This window comes from Spermophilus citellus (genome assembly GCF_964194105.1).
Source record: "Spermophilus citellus genome assembly, chromosome: 7".
NCBI lineage: Eukaryota > Metazoa > Chordata > Mammalia > Rodentia > Sciuridae > Spermophilus > Spermophilus citellus.
Window position 1 is genome coordinate 50,911,350 of NC_138188.1, and position 21,016 is coordinate 50,932,365.

The 21,016-nt window shown below is 42.1% G+C and overlaps 1 long non-coding RNA gene across 1 annotated transcript; it reads right to left on the minus strand.

Annotated features, from left to right (window-relative positions):
* Nucleotides 1-1,411: 1,411 nt before the first annotated feature.
* LOC308653759 lies at nt 1,412-10,828 on the minus strand. The gene is made up of 3 exons (XR_014023106.1): nt 10,714-10,828; nt 10,483-10,528; nt 1,412-1,533 (listed from the first exon to the last, which is right to left on the minus strand). It is a non-coding gene; the product is annotated as an uncharacterized lncRNA (long non-coding RNA).
* Nucleotides 10,829-21,016: the final 10,188 nt, after the last annotated feature.

Consider the following 21,016-nt stretch of genomic DNA (forward strand, 5'->3'; position numbering starts at 1 on the left):
ACTGATGTGACCAAAAGACCTGACAAGAACAATTAGAGGAGGAGAAGTTTGTTTGAGGACTCATGATTTCAGAGGTCTCAGTCCACATACAGCCAGCTCCATTCCTCAGGGTAAGAGATAAGGCAGAACTTTCCAATGTGCTCCAAAGTTGGCCACCAGATAATGCCTCCTTGTGGAACACTCCATGTCCGTCTTTGTTCTCTGATCATTGCTTCTCTCCTTTCATCTCCACCAAGTGACAACACGACCTCCACAGAACCTTGCTCACAATACGCTTCTTCCACAAAACCATAAAGACCTCTGTGGAAAGGACCTCTGCACTGGTTCCTGGCTTGTTTGACTAGCCTGATTTAACATTACTCAAACAGTTCCTACTTTTAATTATAAGAAAAGAAATAAAGGAAAGGAAAGTCATCCATGTTAATCCAGAGAGAGGATTCCCCCACATTTTGGTAAGTAGAAATTACCTCTAGAAGGTCACAGCGGAATTTTCATTTTCAGGTGCTGAAAAGAATTGTAAAAATTGCCTCCAAAGCATTATCAGTTAAGGCTTAGATAAAATACAGCCAATGCAGCACACCTTTTTATAATTTAAAAAGTAATAATTACCATTCCTGGGTTTTAAGTATGAAGAGCAGGGGTTTAACTAAAACATTACTTGTGATTAAAGGCTATTTGTAGGAATTAATGCAACTTACATTCATTCTTGTGCCAGTTTTGCTTTGATTCAAAAAACCAGTTTTGAGAGTATCACATGATATCTTGGGTTGATTAAAAATACGGTATGCACAGTGGTGAAGTCTGATGAGGAAGGACTGAAAGATCCATGAAAACAAGAGACGTGGGAACGTTAGACCAGTCCTTGAGAGAAAAACAGGAATGGATCCATAACCCTAGTTCAAGTTCCTTCAGTCTTTCCCACCCCCATCCCTGCCAACCTTCTTTCTAAATCAATTAATAATAAAGTTTAGAAGAATAACAGTACGAGGCTTAAATGTGGATAAGTTTTTATTCCTCTACTGAAACATCATGGAAAGTCAATCTAAGCTCATGAATATTAAATTTCATGGCCTGGTTTGCATTTTCATCCCTGTGTCTTGTCTCCTGTCTTGGGGACAGACTTGAGCTCTATTAATTCAATCAGAACTGTGCCCCAGGCAGGGAGCTGAAAGGTTGGAGTTGGAGATCGGGGGATTTGCTCCACTGGGAATGAGTAAAGGAAAAGGAAGTTAGCTTTTGTTAAACAAAGCAAAAAAAAAAAAAAAAAAAAAAAGTCTGTCTAGGAGTTGGAATAAAAAATACAACTCTTTCAGTGGTCTTTGTTGTTTGAGGTAGAAACCAAGGGTATGGTGAAGCTAGCAATTCAACAGTTTTATTCAACTGGCTTTTAGTGGCAATGTCATCGCGAGCAGGAGCATCCTGGGGTCTCTGTGGTCGTTTCTGAAATGTCTTAACACGGGTCATAAAAACTTGTGAGAGGAATTTAATAAAGCACTCAGAGTTTAAGAAATTAAGATTCCATCTTGGGTTTTCCTAAGGGGAAAAAGAAAAAAGAAAAAAAAAAAAGCTTAGTTCACACTTCAGCAAATATGATTCTTAGGTAACCAGAAAATGATCAAAGAAATGGAAAGAGAATAATTTTATATCCCTCCACCAAAGTCCTGTAAAGGATAGGTCAGAACTAGATTTTGATTAAACTTCTACCCGAGCTAACAAATGCCTGGAACAAAGGCAGAAGAATAAAGCGTCTCAGATGGCCACAAAGGTCACTGTCGCACGCTCAGCTGACCACTGGTTCTCTATGGAGTTTGCAGGAGGTGCAGGACATTTCATCTCAGGTCAGTTGCCCTGGAAGTCCAGCCGGCCCACTAGCTTCTTGCCAGGGAAAGGAGAAGCTGGCATCTGCAAAGTTTTGCTCTCAAGTCGAACCATCTGAATTGCTGGCCATGAGTTCTAGGCACATTAACTATGTTGTTGCTTTAACCCCTACAATTCTGTTCACAGGTAGGTGCTGCTGTCCACAAAAGCTAAGGTAGAGGGGCTGAGGCTGTGGTTCAGTGCAAGAGTGCTTGCCTAGCATGTGTGAGGCCCTGGGTTCAACCCTCAACACCACATAAAAATAAATCAATAAAATAAAGGCATCGTGTCTATCTACAACTAATTTTTTTTTTAAATAGAAAAAAAAAAGCTAAGATGGAAGAATGAAGGCAGGAAATGTGATTTGCCCTAACTGGTCACCAGGCTTCTGGGAGGTGGAATTGAGGCTCCGACAGGCATGACTCTAATGCCAGAGATACACTAGTACATCAGGAAAGAAGTTATAAAGACATTTCCGAGATATTTTCTCTAAGGGAAAAAAATCAAAAGGGATGCAGACAGGATGTGTAGGTGAGGAGGGGGTCCACTGTCCTTGAAAAGGGAAGGAGAAAAATGGGGGAAGGCTAAGTGAAACAGATAAAAATTAAAGATTAATTATTGCAGCGAAGGACAAAGTTAGGGCTGTATAAAAAGCCACAAACCTGGGACAAAATAAAAGCAATAATTTGCATCTTAATGAAGACTATCTAAAAGGGGTGTATACATGGAATAAAAGGAAATTTAGAAACTCAAGAATACAGCCTGTTAATTGAAAAGAACATCTTGGAACTCTTTATTGTAAAACAAAAACAAAACGAAAAACAGCGTCAGAACCCTTTGATAGTCTAACAAATCAGATCCAAATTATGATTCCCAGTTTTTTTTTTTTTTTTTTTTTTTGTGGGCTATAGGAAAGAAAGGCATGATGTGAGGTTTCTGAGCCCATGATGTGAGGTTTCTGGGTAAACCATGGCAGATATACCTTCCAAAAAATCGAGTACTTTTCTCATTTTTAATGGCTCAATTTTTTCTTTTTAGAATCTTATTTCATTTAAATCTATAATACAAATCTAATACACTGAGCTGGGCTTTAAACAGAACAATGGTTTAAAAAGTCTGAAAATATGAAAGAGTTATAACATAACTAAATAACAGCCTGTTAAATATTGGTTAAAGTAAGATTAAACAGCTCAATCCCAGCAGTGAAAGATTGCTAAGCAAATAGAATATTTCAAACATTTAGTACATTGTGGATTGCTTTTGCTTCTGTATCATCAATGTTCACTTAAGAAAAAATACTTTTTTGCACTGCTGGGGATTGATCCCAGGACCTCACACAGACTAGGCATGTTCTCTATCACTCTGCTGCATCCCCAACCTACATTCACTTTTTAAAAAAATCCATTATCTGACTTTTTAATCAACTGACAGTTTCCTGAGAAGGGTATCAAAGACTTGGTTCAATAAATTAGCTAGTAGAGAAGTAGAGAAAGAATTTTTGTTTTGTTTTGCTACCAGGGATTGAACCCAGGGGTGCTTAACCACTGAGCCACATCCCCAGCCCTTTTTTTGTATTTTATTTAGACACAGGGTCTCACTGAATTGCTTAGGGCCTCACTAACTTGCTGAGGCTTTGAACTCACAATCCTCCTGCCTCAGCCTCCCAAGCCACTGGGATTATAAGTGTGTGACACTGTGCCTGGCAGAGAAAGAAATTTTGAAATGGAAGTCAGTCTTAGAAATGATCATAGGCAGGAGAAGCCTGGGGTTAACAACACTGGCCTCAGAGCAAAGTTTAAGGGCATGCCCCAAACTCAGTAATCAAAATAATACTTTGGCACAATGTGTTTTTAAATCAAAGTTAATTTTTAAAAACATCTATAGGGAACAAAATAACAGCAATTTAAATAAAGCCACACTGTGACTTGTTTGCCTTACAACCCTGCAGCATTGGGTAACATGAGCGGTAGGTTCTCCTCTGAGCTTGGTTCCTAGTACCCACTGCCCTGTGGCTCACACCACGAGAACCAGTGAGAGTCGGTGACCTGTGAGCACTGTGCATTAGCTTTTCAAATTGGTTCAATACCTTGGAGGGTATCGTGGAGGTGCATGCGTAAACATGCACACAGGTTTTGCTTTTGCCTTATGCTCCAGGATGGGTCTCCTGCCACGCTGATAATGGAGGCCAGCAAGGGAGTCCCACTTAGCTGATAATTCAGAACTCAGCAGCATTTACCTTGAAGGGAAGTGGGGTTAAGGTTCTGAGAATTTGCCAGATACAGTTAGAAGTTACTTTTTGGGGACCCGATGGAATTAGAACGCTCTATCAACATTTTGGAACGTCAGGGTCAATCTTAGCACCGCACTCAGCAAAAAAGGTATATGCACATCTAATCCTGATTGTGAGGCCCAATGCTGGTCAGTTGCCTTGATCTCTTGAGATTCCCAAGGGAAAACAAAACAGAACAAAACAAAAACAAAAAGCAGGCTGTGGTTTTAGCTGTTAAATGGAAATTAATGATGGTGACAAATAGTAAATCACTCTACTGTCTTAAGAACATCTTGAAGTCCTTAAATGATTACTCCTGCTTACCTCAAAATTTGTTTTTTTCATTTTTAGTCTTCCTTCATTTCCTTTCAAGTTCTGATTGAAGGATATGGAATAACAACCCCCAGGGAGAAAGAAAGCAGACAATGGCTCTGGACTTTCATCCCAGTAACAATGGGTTTTGAACTCTTGCAATTGATTTAGATTTTGAATTCGCACAACCAGTTTCTTGGCTGCCCAGCTGGCGGGTCCCAAGTCTCTCATGATTAAGTCACACTAAACATTCTGCTCTGATTAACTCTCATTAAAACCTACAAAAAGCAGGCCCCTCTTGTAACCAGTTGCCATTTTCTCTCCTGAAAATGTGCCATTCTGCCGCTCTGTAATACAGACGGCTTGCTGATACACTCAGGTCGGCTCCTGTTTCGGTTATTCTTGGTCACACGATGACCTCGCTCCAGTCTCCAATTCAGAAATTAAGTATAACCAAGATTTTTCCCTATAGTCACAATCTAAAAGCCCTAACCCGTAGGATTCTGAGAGTCTACCTTATGTCGACATATGGAATTTCTTGAGGCCCTGATCAAGGGTCTTGAATGTCACATTTTTAGTAAATGTGTTATCGAATTAAACGTGATGAATCTGAATTGTGAAACAGCCTGCCTAGCCATTTCTGCTCAGTTTTCCTTCAGATTTTGAGGGGTAGTAGCTTCATGTGCGTGGCCAATTTCGGCCTAGAGCACCACAGTGCGGCTCCAGGGATTCTCACAAGCACCTGGAGAGACCAAGTCCCGGGGAAGCAGCCTGTCCCTGCTGGGCAGATCCCAGGGCCTTTCCAGATGAAATACCTAGTTTTTTGCCCAGGAGGGTTCAGACTGGCCTGAATCCTTCTCTTCCACCTTGTAAAGACCTTCCTCTTACAATTCAGTGTCAAAATTAGGGATGAACAAACACTCATATGTTACAGGAAAACTCAGAAAGGGGGGATAACAGCAAGTTATCCTCATGCATCTTCTACCAGCGGAGATCAGAGGAACCTTCCACACACAAGCCTCGTAATCTTCTACAGGTGGATTCTTAGTCTTTGGTGTTTCTCCTTTTGCCCCAGTTTGTCACACTCTCCCATGTTGTCACAGAGGGAGCCTGACCTAAGACAACAGTAAAAATGGCAGAAACTTTAGATCTTGTAACAGACTGGAAGACCTCAAGTTAATGGTGGGAGATTTCTGGGATCACCTGGTACATGCCACACAGGCATGTCTGTACTCTAGGAAGTGTAGTCTCAAAACAAGCCAAGGAAACCGTACCTGCTCAGGGAAGGCAGAATGTTTTCACACAGTGCATCCACCCTGGGGCTTTGAGGGCAGCCTGAGGAAGTTACCATGGAACCTGCCAAGAGTGCAGTGATTGTCTGCTCCAGGAGCAGAGCCACATGGCTGCTCAGGATGGGTGGGAAATCATGTTCACAGTGAACATTCAGTACTTTCGAAGCTAGATTTTTGACATTGACTACGCTATGTGCAAAACTCTTAATAACCATATTCCATGTGCTTTTGAATTTTCCTCAGTGTGTATATTTTTTCCAGATCAAATACATTACTTTTTTTTCTTTTTACTACACGATCATATAATAATCCTACTACATTTGCAATGTTTCTATTACCATACTAGGTATAATATAAGTAATGAATTCCTGACTTTTGTTTCTTAAGGGACTTAAAACTTGAAATAAAATACAGTTCTGTCTGAGCACCTCCTTTTCCCCCCTACCCAAATAAATAACTGCAACCCTTACTAAAAAGTGCTAGTTGCACAGGAAAAAATTTGGCCTTATAATATTGATTGTAGAGAGGTAATCTTAAAATACACAACCAGCTTAGAGCCTAAAAACATAAAGTCATTAGAGGAAATATTTTTGAAGTCTTAAGCCTAGAGTCATTTGACCTGGATTTTGGCAGCCGTGGAGCCTAGTATAACAGGGCGAGGTAGTGGTATAGCTGGAGTTACTGCTGCGCTACAGGGAAAAGAAATTTTAGGAACATTTTCACTTGAAATCCACTGCTGGACATGGATGTAGGGTCTGAGAGTCCCTATAATGGCTGAGAATCACTCATGTTTTCTCAGCCCAGTCGTCTGGCACAATAATAGTTCACAATCATAACATACAGCTTTTGAAAATGAAATGCTTTGGACCCTTGAGATCCTTTCTGTTTATCCGTAGTAGAGACGTCTGTGTTGTTAATCCAGCAGAGGAGATAGGGCAGCATTTACCCACCAGTGCATCACAGACTGAGAGAAGAGAAATCTCAAGCTTAACCATGTTATTAAAAAATCTCTGCGAAAATACTGACATTTAGTTTGGAATTCAGCTGGCTGTTGAGAAATTGTCAACTCCCCAAATCAACTGAAGTCATGATAAAAATACTGTGGTATGTGCAGTTGGTTGACTGCAGGTGTTTGGCTGTAAAAGTTGGGAAAGCACAAACACACGGCTAGAACATCGTGGTGTGGGACTTGGTTTGCTCACATGAATGGAAGCAGGGAGAAAACATCACTTATTACCAATTAGTTTACTTCCTGTTCAAAAGTGTCTTGTGATGCCAAACATCTGGGTGAAAAATAAGGAGCCATAGAAAATCCTCTGCAAAAATCGTCTGTCTTCCACAGTCTGGCCACTCCTTTATTGAGTATCTACTGGTGCCTGCTGCATTCCTGGCCTCATTGCCAGGGAGTCAGCGTTAGGGAGAGGAGAATGTTAGGCACACATGCAATGTTATTATAGAAGTTAGAAAGAAATCAGAGTGCCACCAAAGAGTTGTAAACAGACCCTAGTGCCCCGTGGACTGCTTGCATGCTGCTAGTAGACTCACGGTCGTCTTCTGAACAGGACGACGCTGAGCTGAGCTATAAAGTAAGCTCATTCCAGTTGCAGGTTAGGCTGAGTAATGGAGACATTTTGTGTTATAAAACACTGAAAATGCAATCAAAACTAAAATTTGGATACCTGGGAGGGGAGAGGGCATAATCCGTTAGAGTGTGATGGCTGTCACGCACATCATGACATTGGTGCGTGGCTGGAGCCTGTTGGACAGCCTGGGGAGGCAGAGGAGCAGTGTGCCCACCCAGGGGTGAGATAAGATTGCCTCCCAAGGCTGACATCCACTGAGCAAGAGTCTCAGATGCAAGGCTGCGGAATGTCAACAGGGCAGGAGGAAAGGAAGTAGGAAGCATTGCCAGAGGAGAGGCCAGGGAGGGGCAGAGCATGGATCACCAGCTTGAGAATGAAGGATCTTTCCCCTGCACTCAAAACCACTCAGCATCCACCATGAGCGTACTGGTTGGTGATTTTTATGGTGATGTAATCGAGTTTTATGTACAGGTAAAAGAATGTGTGTTTGAGGGGTGGAAATACATTCAAATTGGTGTATATTGAGCTTGAGGTGCATGCAGGCTGTCCAAGTGGAATGTAGGGCAAGCTTTGAATATCCGTGCTGGAGAGATGGGGCCACTGGTCTGGAGTTCTGCAGAGGGGGTAAAGGAAATCCAGGGAGTACCAGTTGAGGGAGAAGAGAATGAAGAGAAGAGATCAGAGTGACTGAAGACTTCAACACCAGGACATTTGAGGAAATACAGATGCTTTATGCTCCTGAGCTCTGGAAGATGACTCTCCTCTTCACTATTCACATGTGGTCTTATGTAATATCCTGGGGCATTTATCTCTTTTTTAATTTTTCTTTCTGGTACTGGGGGTTTGAACTCAGGGGTGCTTAACCACTGAGCCCTAGGCCCAGCCCTTTTTAAATATTTTATTTAGAGACAGGTTCTGGCTACGTTGCTTAGGACCTTGCTAAGTTGCAGAGGCTGGCTTTGAACACTCAATCTTCCTGCCTCAGCCTCCAGAGCAGCTGCAATTACAGATGTGTGCCCCTATACCCAGCCTCTTGTGATTTATAAATTTATTATTATGTGTAGGAGGGTATGACCGATTCCTGACACATAAGGTGCTGTCAGGGCCTGTAGACTGTACAAGTATCACATCCTCCTCAATCTTTATGTTTCCAGTATGAAAAATCTGAACAATCAAAGACAATTTCTGTATGGTCATAATGCATTTAGTTCTCTGTGCTTTGGTCATATCCAAGCACATTTTGTGTCATGGTCTTTAGAGGTACTTACTAAACCTCTACCAGACCTTTTACTTGGAAATGCGTTCAAGCTGCTTTGAAAATTTTCTTTCTGGTGAAAATTAATTAATATTGATTTTATTAAACACTTGCAATTGAATTTTTATGCCATTTACATCTTAGAATAAATAATAAAGAATATTTTAAAATCTGAAGAATATTTTAAAATCTGAAGTCAGAACAGTATTTGGGCTCAAGCAAATTGTCACTGAAGCTGACACTTTCCTCTGTTCAGTTTTATGTCATTCATAAAGTTGTAAATAGATTGTATGATTAGGTAAAGGATCTCATGCAGGACAGTTTATGAGAAGAAATTGTGTTTGGAAGCAGAAAGCAGGGCGCCTTCCACATAGTGAGCACTGAACAAATGCTACTGCCAGTTCCATCTCCAGAGATCCGTGAAGCGGCTGGCACTGGTCTACCCTGTGCAATCTGGTCTTGTCTGGCTTTACAGACAGAGCAACAGACCACCACTGAGAAGTGGACAGAGGGAATCATTAATGATCACCAGGCTCAGAAAACACTGTTTTCATAATGATAGCTATTTATGTATGGAAATGCACCTGTGTAAGTGAAGCAATTTCACTTAATAAATAATTTGGCATTTGCATTAGGAGATTCACTACAGATTTTTAGGGCAGTTCAATAAACGACGAACACATTTTACAGATGGCAAGATAAGAGGGAATATGATGTATCTATGTGTATTTTATTTCCTAGACTCTGAAGATCATACTTGGGGGGAAATGATGCTAAGTGTAAGTGCCTGAGAAAGTTTTTCATTCTAGGATGTTCAGTCTAGTCTAGAGATGGACTGAAGCTTATGTGTAGGGAACCCCTCCTGTCCTGTGGGTCTTTGAAGCTGACTAGGAGGCAATCTAGAACCTTCCATGCCAGAAACAATCAAATAAAACTTCTATTTATGCACAGTAGAGCCAAAGCTGGCTTTTTGAGAATTCATTGCCCCTCAATTCTATATGTTTATTCAACAAGTGTAATTTTTCACTTGTTCTCAGTGGCTTGAAGACAAATATAAAGATGCCTAGCAATTGTGCTTTCTGATCTATGGTTCCCTGGCTTAACTCAGAAATATGATGTAGGGGTATATGAGTTAGTTAATGGTAGCATAAAAACAATTTTGCACAATAATTGAGAAAAGAAAACCTTCATGACTCTAATATCTCCACCTCCATCTGTGTGTGTGTGTGTGTGTGTGTGTGTGTGTGTGTGTGTCTGTGTGTGTTTTCCTGGGCTGGGTGGAGGGCCTCACACTCATTTGGCAGGTGCACCAGCACTGGGCTACACCTCAGCCCTCCACCTCTGTGTCTCTGTGTCTGGACAATAATATTAAGATGTTTCTGGGCTGCAACAAAATTCAAGAACCTGACACATGTATAAGTTCTTCACTGTCTCAGTAGGTATTTCTTCCAGATCATCACTTTCCAAGAGGACCAACCTGGGGCGGGTGTGGTGCGTTGCAGTAAATGTTTTGATTTTTTTCTTGAAGCACCTCACTTTCAAAAATTCAGAGAACTCACTCAATATTTAAGAAGTGCTCTCCTTTAATCAAAAACATAGGAGCTGAAAGAACACTTGTTTTAAGGGAAATTTCATTACATGTTTGTGATGACCTAATTCTTTGTTTACACACATGTCACTCTGTAAAGACGCAAAGGAACACTTGGAGTCTTGAGAACAGGAAGTTCTATTTTGCCAAGTATGAGTGAGTGTAGGTGCCAAGAGGTTCATATTTACTTAAAATTAAATTACAACTCATATTTGAGAAAACCTGGCAAAAACCTGGCCACATATCATCTCTGGAAAACCAAAGCAGCTTAGAAAGGATGGATTTCCTAACAAACTAATAAAAAAGATGAAAGAGTAAATGCTTACAGAGACTGGTCTTTCTGGTGAAGGACAGCTCAGTCATACTGAATCTCTGGAAAAAAAAAAGGCAAATTGGGAAAAATTATTTTTAAATGTAATAGTTCATCAAAATTACACAATAGTAACTACGACAGCTTACGCAAGTGCTCACAGAGTGCCAGATACTTCAGTAGAGCTCTGTAAACTTCATGTAACTGAATCCTCTCAATGCCACTAGGAGGTAGATACCATTGTTACCTTCTCTTCAGTGGTGAGAAAATGGAGAGAAAGAGATGGTGGGTAATGTCTCCCCAACTAGGCAGCTAGAAGAGTGGGTCTGGGACTTGAACTTGAGATCTCCCATCAGAGTCAGTTTGACGATGTACTCCCACTAAAATACAGATGTTTATTTCCTAAGGCAAAAGTATGAATCATAATGATCAGTTTAACCTCTCTCTGGTGAAAACTCTTTTTGGTGTTCCTCCAATTCCGTGTGGAATGTTTAGTAGACAAAGCAAATTATGGAAATTTCCTTGATTCTAATTTATTATCTTTGTGCCTGTGATTCATAGTCTTTTCTGAGTCCCAGACTTCTTTGACAATTAAACAGAGTTTAAACATGTTATTTCCACTAAAATAGCATGTACACATAAGCCATGACTTGGTGTTCCAGGAGATTCCGATTCCAGGTAACTCAGAAGGCTACATCTTCCCTTCGTCTTCTCCTCCTGTGCTTTGCTTTCGTAGAAAGTTTAGTTATTGCTAGTTTTCACGATGAAGGATCCCTTTTCCCCAGTTACATTAGAAATTCTACTATATCAATGTCTGAGTCCCATTAACTCGGAGCCCAAACTCCAGATGGAGTTAAAAATGTGATCTGAAGAAGTTTAAATTTACCCTGTCTTCTATCTGTGTGTTTTGGATTCATCCAGCACTTCCTGGGTTATGGTACCAAAGACCAGAAATAACAAGCTCTCAACTTAACCAGACATGAGTTGTCTTCTTCTCCTCGAATGGAGTTTAGTTCCCAAAGGTAGTGCTCAAGAGCACAGATTTTTAGCCTGACTTCTATACAGAGAATCATGACCTTTCTAAATTTCTACCACCATGATGGCCCTATGACTCCTTTCTCACATGTTAGGATGAAGGGTGTTCCTCACAATATCCCAGGAGGATTCCTGGTACCATGTGGAATGCTGGCCTTATTCCATAGCCTTTTCTCTTGCTCCTTCTTATTTGGATGATGTCTGACTGTGAATGAATCCATCTTCCCTGTGACGTGATAATTATGAACAGTAGAATCTTCCCCAATAAGAGCTTAGGATAGGGAGGAGAGCATTACCCATTACCCTCTTGTTTTATTCTTATATGTCTATCTCTGCCTCAGTTTCTCACTCCAAAAAAAATAGGATGATAATAACAATGGCCCATAGGATTATTAGTGGTGATTAAATGAACTCATGTATTTGAACAACCAGAATGCTGGCTGGCGCCATGTAAATATTGGCTATCACTACCAGAATTGGTGGTGTTTTTCCTGTGCTGATTTGAGCTCAGACCTTCCAAGAGGCTGTATGGCTACTTTTTAGTCATTGTAGATAGTAGTCTACAACTTAGGATTGTCAGTTGGAGAGTTAAATTCAAGCGTATCTATTTAATAAGTCCTCCATATCTGCTAGGTGCCACGCATCCTGTAATGCTATAACTCCCCATAACCTACACTCAGCAAGTACTGAGGGTTAGGAAGAGAAACCGAGGGTTCAATGTGAAGCCTGTGTAAAAATGTACGTTGGATTGCTTGGGTTTCCAGCTTCCATGGCTGAAGCACAGGTAATTTTCTTCACTGAGCTTCTGCTCTTTTAACCTACCTCATTGACCTTCTGTCCTCTGCTGAGAAGGACACATTCCCTGCCTGGCTTCATTTCCTTTGGGCTTCCTATGGCAATGGCCGTGACCCACTGGCTTGAATTGGTTCCGTCATCTCCTAGGTGTGCTGGGCTCTTCTGACCCTGTTCATGATGACCCTTGACACCTCCTGTTTGTTCTTTAGGTTGATTTTGAGGATTCACTTATTGCTTCATGGGGCCAGGTATTGAGGTTAAAAGGTGAATGTGCCTCTCTTCCCATCCTTGAAGAACTCCTGCTCATGGAGAGACACACTCCAAAGCCAGGTGTCTTACAATGCTCTGGTGAGCCCCAGTTCACAGATTCTATGCACCGGTTCATGCTAAAGCTTTCCCTCCATTTCCCCTTCCTCATTACAGCACGTACCAACCACCACGGGAAGGCTGGGTGTTCCTGACTCACAGCTGTAGGAGTCATACTCTGAGTTTTATGCCTTGAGATTTTTCCAGTGTTGGTAATGAGTTGTAGTGAGTCATTTATTTAAACTTCTCGGCCAGTTCCCTTTGACCCCAGATGTGTATTTACTGATGGAGAAAACACATAGTAAGTGAGTGTGGTGTGATAGTTTTCCTCTAAAAAAAAGAAGCAGGCAAGGCCTCACTTACATTGTATTGAAGAGATAGTTACCTTGATGCTCTTAAGTGGGTCCAAAGTAGTACATTCTACACTGTCCCTGTGTGTGTACATACACGTGTACATACACATGTTATAAAGGATGGGATTCATATGGGAACATCTATGTAATCAAAAACAATTTGTTAAATTTTTTAGTTGTAGATGGACACCATACCTTTATTTTATTTATTTATTTTTATCTGGTACTCAGAATTGATCCCAGTGCCTTACACATGCTAAATGAGTGCTCTATTACTGAGCTACAGCCCCAGCCCCAAAAGTAGTCTTTAAGATGAAGGAAAACAGATGGCTCACCACTAATTTGGACCCCATTTATTACCATTACATTCATTACCTTTTAAAAAAACTTTTTGGACTAAGCATCATCAGTTATCTATAGTGCTTTCATATAAAGTAATTTCTTGTCTTACGCATTTTAAAATCAATCTAGCCTCAGTCCATATTAACTATATGGTAGCTCATCTTGTTCTAGAATAACTTTTATATCCTCATAATCACTGTACTTGAAATTCTTATTTTCTCAAGGAGAGCTGGGGTGTCTGACTGTGATCTTGGGACCACAGATGAGGTCTGTCCACATTTGTATAGCACAGTGGGACAGGTGTGGTCTGGATAGCACAGTGGGACAGGTGTGGCTTGAATAGCACAGTGGGACAGGTGTGGCTTAGGTGGCACAGTGGGATAGGTGTGGCTTGGGTGGCACAGAGGGACGGGTGTGGTTTGGGTGGCACAGTGGGACGGGTGTGGCTTGGGTGGCACAGTGGGACAGGTGTGGCTTGGGTGGCACAGTGGGACAGGTGTGGCTTGGGTGGCACAGTGGGACAGGTGTGGTCTGGATAGCACAGTGGGACAGGTGTGGCTTAGGTGGCACAGTGGGATAGGTGTGGCTTGGGTGGCACAGTGGGACAGGTGTGGCTTGGGTGCAACAGAGGGATGGGTGTGGTTTGGGTGGCACAGTGGGATGGGTGTGGCTTGGGTGGCACAGTGGGACAGGTGTGGCTTGGGTGGCACAGTGGGACAGGTGTGGTCTGGATAGCACAGTGGGACAGGTGTGGTCTGGATAGCACAGTGGGACAGGTGTGGCTTAGGTGGCACAGTGGGACAGGCGTGGCTTAGGTGGCACAGTGGGACAGGTGTGGTTTGGGTGGCTCAGTGGGACGGGTGTGGTTCCTACAGGATGCTTTAGCATCACTTCTTTCCTCCTGCTGCTCTGCTGCTGTTGGGGATAGTTTTGTTGTCTTTGGCCTGGTCCCTCTGAAGAGTATCATTGTTCCCCAGGATTCTGTCCGTGGTTCTCTGCTAATTGTCTTGGTCCCCCACATCCTCCCTTGTTCATCACATGTTCACTCTGTGACATTTAAGTGACAATCACAGCCAGCGAATCCTCACTGGCATCTCCGCCCTGGACCTGTGGGACTTGTGAAGACATGGCGGCGGCAGTGCCTCCCTGCTTTCCACAGAATCTCTTCATTTACTCTTCCTCATCCCCCTCATGATGCAAAATCACTCCTCTGGAGAGAAACTGAAGTCTCCTAGCTGCTCTGTCTTTCACCATCTGCTCCAAGTCCCTTCAGTTGAGCCCCCAAGACCTCCTCTGCTACCTCCCCCCATCCCAGCCTTCACCAAAGGCTCTGTCATTTCTCCATGTGTACAGTTGGAAGACCCCTCAACTCCCCCCCACCTATTGCCTTCTACAGTCCACCGTCCCCATCCATGTCAGAGCTCACTCTCAAGAATCCACATCCTCTGCTGTGACCAGTCACCACCTCCTGCAGGATGAAGGTCCCATACCCTACACAGCCCTCACAGTCTGGCCTGGCAGGCAGCCCCATCTCCTGCTCAGGGCTCCCCACCACACTCCCCACAGGCCCCTGGCCTGTCCCCAATGCTCTATCTCTGCCCCGTCTCTCTCCTGTGTCTGTTGATGCTATTCTGGGTGGAATTCTTCCCTCCCTCCTCTTCTCTGCCTAGGACACTCCTCAACTTGCCAGGTCTATGCCACACGTCCCTGCTTACACTGTCCTCTCCACCTTTCCCACGCAGGGCAGGGGGCTCCCTCCTCCTGCTTTCTGCTCCTGCTCCTCTGTGCCTCCTGCTTGGTGTGTGTGTGGAACACCCATTGCCCTGTGCCATGATTGTTTATTTTTGGGGGTTTTGTTTGCCCCACTTTGGTGCTGGGGATTCAACCCAGGGGCTCTTTGCCATGGAGTCATTGTTGTAGGGACAAATGAAGCAAGGTAACGAAGATAACAGGAAACAGTTTTATTTGGCTGCAGCCAGGTTCAGAGGGCACAGCATTTGCTGTAATCAATCAATCCCCTGAACCCCGAGTTCAGGGAGTTTCAGAGTTTTATACCCAGCATGTAAGGGGAGGGGCTCAGAGGTTCACAGTCTGCAGAAGTTCACATAAAAGCAGCTTTTTCTTTCACTGTTCTGGGCAAGTTAACTCTCCAAGGACAACACCTGAGAAGGGGAGAGCTTCTTCTCCCCTTTCTTTCCTCCCCCTGCCAGCTGTTACTATGGAGCCCAATTGTAACTTATCTTAAAAATGTAGACATCTCTGTGAAGCCCAGCTCAAGGCCAGAGGCCTTGTTTGTACATTTCTACAAAGTACTATACTGGATACGTTTGTGAAAAACTAGTAAGGGGGTGTCCAGCACTTGGAGTGCTGGTATCTTCCCCGCCAGTGGCCAAGTAAAACAGGGCAACATGAAAATAGGAAGTTTATCTACATTGGACTCTTTCTCAGAGGCTCTTTTGCTGACAGTCCTAAAATCAGCCATGGTGAAGAGGGCTTTTCTGTGGAGAAAGGGGGTGCCACTTCACCATATCCTTGGCTTTTTCAATTTTATTTTGAGACAGAGTCTTGCTAAGTTGCCCAGGCTGGCCTCAAACTTGCCATACTCCTGCCTCAGCCTTCTGAGTTTCTGGGATTGCAGGTGTGCACTTTTTTTAAAAAAGGCTTCTGTGGGTCTTTTTAATCCACAAAACTTTGAGCTCCTTTTAGAGAGGAGCTTTCCATCATTCTCTTGCCTCCCCAAACAGTGCCTGGCGTGGAAGGCTCTGTCACCTGTGAACAGAACAAGTAAGTCTACCGTGGGATTTAGAGGACAGCCCCTGTGGCTCTTTCCTCACATGCACAGTCAGCTGAATCGATCATCCGTAGTCCGGGGGTTCCTCATCCTCCTTTAGTCTCCTTCACCGTCACCTGTTGGCTTTTGGTATTGCAAAGCATCAGAGTTTCCAGATGGTTTGGTGTCAGTACTTTTAACACTCAGAGGCAGAGCTCCTGGGACAGGGTTCTTACTGCTCCTGATGCTCCCCACCCTTCAGTGCTTCTCTCAGCCCCAGTTACTCTAGCTTTCTGTTAACTTAAGGAATAACTTACAACCTCATTTCCCTGCTCTTGAGTGGCCACACCTTCATTTTCTTGTGATCAAAACTCATAAATAAAGATGAGAACTCTGAATTTTCTCAGATCTTCCCAAACTGTTCTGATCCTGTTTTTCCAACAAGGCAAGATTTTCCATATAGTCACTGTCTCTCCCTCCACCCACTCCTGCCTTGTAACCAAGGTTCTCATCCGTGGAAGGGGATGTGTGTATCCGGTTCTGGGTTCTGTTATTAGTTGTAAAGGTAGGTGTTGTCTATCTATCCCTGCTCACACAGCATTGCCATTTTCTTCTGAACTTAGTGGGGAAGGATTTTTCTAAACAAAAACATAAAGCAACTTCATTTTTTTAAATGTATGTTGATAAAAAAGGTAGTTTCAAAGATATTTCTTTTAGCATAAATCAAACTCCAGTGAATTTTAAAATTATTCCTTCATGTCATGTTGAGTTTCTAAAGTGTGTGCATGTATGTCTCTCTCTCTCTCTCTCTCTCTCTCTCTCTCTCTCTCTCTCTCTCTCTTTCTCTCTCTGTGTGTATATAGCAATTATTGACAGAGTATTGGAACAAATTCTTGCAAAAATTCCTTTTAAAGAATAATGTATGTGTCCATATCTCTTTCTTCTTCCTTATCTTATGTCCTTATTATTTTAATGGTTTCTACCTCTAAATGTGCCTTTGCTAAATTGTCTTTTTACATGGAAGGTAAAAGCTGTGAAATACAAACACACTTTCAAGCTAATAATAAGAAGCTAATATTTATTGAACACTTATCACATGCCAGGCATTCTCGTAAGCATTTTACCTGGATTATCTCATTTTGGTCATGAATTTTATCAAAATGAAAACACTAAATGGAATTCTTAAAAGCCGAGTAAAGTGCTACACTTGGGGAAACAGAAATGCCTGGAATAATTTCTTTTGTCTTTATCTGAGCACAGCACTCCGTCTGCCTTCGATCATCGCTCATCACTGATACTTTAATCTCTCTCTTGCTTTCATTTTAGTTGGGAAGCACTGAAGCAGAGTTCGGTGTTTGGGATATCAGTCTATAATCAGGCATTCTGCGTGTGTGAGAGTGCACACACACACACACTAGGAACTGTGCCCAGTCTCAGGGAAGTGGACTGAAGAAACAAAGACTCAATCACCCATGCTACGTGATTACACCCTTGTAAGACAGGCAGTGTTCAATTACTGCTTCGCTGCTTTGGGTGAGTTAATTTTTCAGTAGTAAAGGAAGGAAGTGAGAAAATAAAGAACACAGGCAGCGTGGTGCTCTCTGGATCAATTTGTGAACTTGAAGTGCGCTTCCATTTCCAAGGCAGAGGGGGTCATACAGAGGGGCAGGTGAAGTCCAGGGGGTCTATGCAAATGAGCATCCAGGGGAGAACCACCCTCCTGACCTCCAAAAATACCATCTTCTGGAGTTTATTTCATTTCTTTGACCTCTTTGTATCCACTGTTTTATTTTATTTTTCCTGGTAAGAACACATCTTTTATGATTCTTTCTTCTACTTCAAGTTTATTTTGCTGGTTTTCCTATACACCTTTTTTTGTGTGGGGTGGGGTGGGGTGGGGTTGTTGTTTCTGAAAGGCTTTCCTCCCCCCAAAGAATTTCTTGACTTTTATTATTTGAATGTTTTTGAAATAACTCTTTTTTTTCCCAAACTGTCTGAAAGGGGTTTTGAAATTTGAAGATGTTGAATGTCAATTGTCCAAATCAAATTAGCTCAAATAATGACAACCAGAAGCCTGCAATGACAAACACATGCTGTGTAGCCAGGGTGCTCGTCTCGGTGGGGTCTGGCTGTACTGTTTTCGGTGACACAGCTGCTGCAGCTGAGCACCCGGATGGCTGCCACTTTGGAAGGTGATAATAAATCTGACAGAAAAAATAGTTATTCCAGTTCCAGTGTTTTTAAAAGTATGTGTTTACATAGGAAATAAAACAAATGTATTAGTATTATTTATCATTTTTTGATTCACAGTTTAGCAGTTAATTACCATAAAATCTTGTGTTTATTCTCCAGCTTAGTCTACGCTGGTCCATTTTTGTTTGTTGGGTTTGTCTTCAACTAGTGCACAACAGCACACATTGCACCCAGCTTATATGCTATTTAAAAAAAAAATGCGTAAGGATTGTATATGTGCGTCATTTTAAACAAAGAACGTACCTACTCAAAGTTCTGTTTCCTATTGTGGTTGAATCGTTTGGCAGGATCAGGCTCAATGAAGAAGGCATGACGGACCCCTGTGCCCCTTCACTAAAGTCTAAAGCATACATGGGAGCTGAGGGGTGCAAGGTCCACCCTTCCTGGCCGGCTCCTAGACCCACGCCTGTGGCTGTGCGCAGGAGACCCCGATGCCACAGAGGAAAGTGGAAATGGGAGAAGCAAGGAGGCAAGGGAGAGGCCTTCAGGAGCACAGGGAGCTCTGCTGGCAGGAGACCTCGCTACTGCAAACTTGGGAAAGAAGGAAAACCCCACTAAATACGGAGGCATTTGAAAGCACATCAGCCATTTGCAGGTCTATGTGGTCCAGAGAGGATTCAGGGACCAAGAGAACGTCCATTGTCCATTCAGTCTATCCAAATTTGCTATTTTGTAGCCAAGTATCCCTTCTGGCCACTGATAGCGTGTGCACAGAGCAGGAGATGGGTGTCCGGGTGGATCTAAACAACACTTTCCCAAGTCCTGGCGGGAGTTATGGTTGCAGAACAATATCCAGGGTAAATCTTCCCTGAGCCCAGCAAACTCAGTGCAGAGAGCACTTCCGGCAGCAGGTTTGATGAAAAGGGACAAATGACTCCAGTGGAAAGGTCACAGCTCACCTCCTCTCTGTGCTGCTTTCAGTGGTGATGTTTACAGGGACTTGGTTTGGTTTCTATCCATCTGCTTTTAATAAGGCCTCTACCCTCTTAATTGCTTCTTCAAATCTACAACTGAGTCGAAGAATGAGTAGTGAAGCATGGAAAGAACCGAGATGGGAAAACAGAACCTACAAAGGAAGTAAACAGAGGCCAATATAATGGAATCTGTGGAAGCTCCCCACAGCGCAGGCCCCGGATGCGGCGTCCCTTGTCCTCTGACATTTTAACATGCCTCATCTATGTGAGACCATTGTCTGTTCTGTGGTCCTTGTGCTGCTTCCAAAGACAGAATAACATGTAATTAAAGAAGGTGATGCCCGTGGTTCTGCTTCATGGGGTGTATTTCAATGTATTTTGTATGTTACTCGAGGCTCTCAATTTATGGCATAATTACTTAAAAAGCTCTTTCTTTCATCTAGTACTTCGAGGATGAGGGGAAGGTCTGCATTGCTAACTCTACGATCAATCATTAATTATAATTTTTGAAACTTATAATGCATTGGATAGCATGCTGTCCTTGAGGCTAATACTCATCAAATATTCCATTAAAGCCAGCTGTAGCTTCAGAGGGAAGTATTCAACCAGAATAGCAAGAGGTCAGTCTCCCTTATCCCTAAATCCACACTTCTCTTCCTCTTTGAATCATTTGGTTAGATTTTTATTTTCAATTAAAAGTAATAAATATTTCTGTATTGCTTTGAATATTTTAGTGCTAATTAAATACTTTAACAAAAAAAATTTTAAAAAGACTGAATCTATGGACTATTAATAATCCTTCAGCAGTAATCTCCTTGAAGACAGATAGGCTCGTATAACCTTAGAATTGCTCTCAGACTATGTTATAGGGGCTTAAATTAAGGCATGTTGAATAAGTGAAGAGAGATTCTGATAGGAGGGAAGCATACTTGTGACCAGTGGACTGTGGCTTTAACTGTTGCTCCCCATGGAGATCTAGCGGCATGATGGTCTGCAGCCCCTGGGGAAGAGGGGCAGCATTGAAGTGCCTTTTATTTTTTATTGTTTTTTTCCCTTACAAGTTTTCATTGATGCATCATAGTTGTACATGGGGATGGGGTTTGTTGTTATGTATCCGGACATGCATTTAATATAACAACATAATTTGGCCAGTCACTGGTAGAAGCTCTTTTTTTTTTCTTTTTTCCTTTTCTGTGTTGATTTTGAATTGAGTCTTTTGTCAAGAATAGAAATATTCAAATGAGTTTCTTTGCTACTCAGCAAGAAGAAACAAATAAAAACATCACTCTTCCAAAGCAAACTTGGTAACAATCTAATATCAAAATTTTTAATATAAAATTAAATATTAAGGGCCTACATTTTCTCATTTTTAATAGCAACTGAAATTATTAATATGTAAAATATTAAATTTAACATAAATTTTAAAAATATTTTATAGTGAACAACCAATAAAAAAAAACAAAGCCAGAAAATAGATAGACGAATAGGTATAGGTATAAATAGGTATAATCTCTAAAAGAATAAGGAAAAAAGGAACCAAAATATTAACATTTATTTTTAGAAGCTCTTTTTAATTCAGGAGTCAGGCTCCTGGGCTAATCACTGAGTATAAATGTGTCAATGCTAAAAGAATACTTCCTGTGAAAATCACTTAGCATTCCTTCCACATGGAGGATTTATACAGCACAATACTTGAGCTTTGTTCAGATAAGCTTATCTGCTTGGAATTGTCACCTTATCGATATGTCATCTTAATAATGGAAGTGTCCTCAGTGAAGGGGG